This window comes from Rhagoletis pomonella, unplaced genomic scaffold, assembly GCF_013731165.1.
Source record: "Rhagoletis pomonella isolate Grant_MI unplaced genomic scaffold, Rhpom_1.0 Rhpom_scaffold_00009, whole genome shotgun sequence".
Classification (NCBI taxonomy): domain Eukaryota; kingdom Metazoa; phylum Arthropoda; class Insecta; order Diptera; family Tephritidae; genus Rhagoletis; species Rhagoletis pomonella.
In genome coordinates this window covers 4102953-4104941 of record NW_023458563.1, presented here as the reverse complement: position 1 = coordinate 4104941, position 1989 = coordinate 4102953, and positions in this window count along the sequence as shown.

Below are 1989 nucleotides of genomic sequence, written 5' to 3'. Positions count from 1 at the left end.
AATGGTGCGAAATTTCATGTTCCTAGCTGCATAAATGGAGGAGTTATAACGAAAAATCTCATATCTGACCAATCAGTTGTATGGGAGCTATAGGTTATAGTTACGCCATCTTTTTAATTTTCACTTTTTCTGTTGGTAATTATTGAAAACAGTGCGGAATTTCATGTTCCTAGCTATATAAATGGAGGAGTTATAACGAAAAATTTTATATCTGAACAATCAGTTGTATGGGAGCTATAGGTTATAGTTACCCCATCTTTTTAATTTTCACTGTAAGTTTCTGTTGGTAGTTATTGAAAACAGTGCGGAATTTCATGCTCCTAGCTATATAAATGGAGGAGTTATAACGAAAAATTTTATATCTGAACAATCAGTTGTATGGGAGCTATAGGTTATAGTGACCCGATCTTTGTAATTTTCACTGTAAGTATTCTGTTGCAAATACTGCAAAATTTCGTGTTCCTAGCTGCATAAATGGAGAAGTTATAAGGAAAAATCTCTAATCTGATCTAATGTTATAGAGGTCCGATTCTTCCAGTTCCGACAAATGATTAATACATTATAAAAATACACCCACCTACCAAATTTTATCCGGATATCTTGAAAACTGAGAGACTAGATTGCATACAAACAGACGGACAGACGGACGGACGGACAGACGGACAGACGGACATGGCTAAATCGACTCAGCTCGACGTTCTGATCATATAAGTATACATTTTAATGGGTCTATCTCTTTTTATACCCGAGCGCACTTGTGCACAAGGGTATATTAATTTTGTTCACATAACGGTTGTTTGTAACAGCCAAAACGAATCAACATAGATATAGACAAATGTATACATATATGCTCAGAATGAATAGAGAAATCGATTAAGCCATGTCTGTCTGTCCGTCCGTCTGTCCGTCTGTCCGTCTGTCCGTCCGTCCGTGTACACGATAACTCGAGCAAAAATTGAGATATCTCAAAGCAATTTGGTATGTAGGTTTCTGTTAATCCAAGGTAGGTTGGTATTGAAAATGGGCGAAATCGGACAGTAACCACGCCCACTTCCCATATAACGGTAATTTCCAGAAATACGAAAACTGCGATATGTTAGTAACTACTGAAGATAATTCACCCAAAATTGATGTTTGCAATAATTTTCAGACGAAAAATAAGAATATTATAAATTTTTGGAAAATGGGCGTAGCCACGCCCACTTGTGGTTACATGTGTATATCTTAGTAACCGCTACACCAATTTCTTCCAAACTTGGCACAGTTGTTGCCCATAATACAGCATACTAAATGGCCGAAAATCTTAAAAATCGGACAATAACCACGCCCACATCCCATATAACGGTAATTTCCAGAAATTCGAAAACTGCGATATTTTAGTAACTACTGTAGATTATTCACTCAAAATTGATATTTATAATAATCTTCAGACGAAAAATAAGAATATTATAAATTTTTGGAAAATGGGCGTAGCCACGCCCACTTATGGTTACATGTGTATATCTTGGTAACCGCTGCACAGATTTCTTCCAAGCTCGGCACAGTTATTGGCCTTGATACAGCATACTAAATGGCCGAAAGTCTTAAAAATCGGACAATAACTACGCCCACTTCCCATATGACGGCAATTTCCAGAAACACGAAAACTGCGATATTTTAGTAACTACTGTAGATTATTCACTCAAAATTGATATTTACAATAGTTTTTAGACGAAAAAATAAGAATATTATAAATTTTTGGAAAATGGGCGTAGCCACGCCTACTTATGGTTACATGTGTATATCTTGGTAACCGCAGCACAAATTTCTTCCAAACTTGGCACAGTTATTGGCCTTGGTACAGCATACTAAATGCCCGAAAATTTAAAAAATCGGACGATAACCACGCCCACATCCCATATAACGGTAATTTAGAGAAATACAAAATCTTCGATAAATCAGTAAATATTAAAGCAAATTTATTCAAAATTGATGCTTGCAACAATTCTT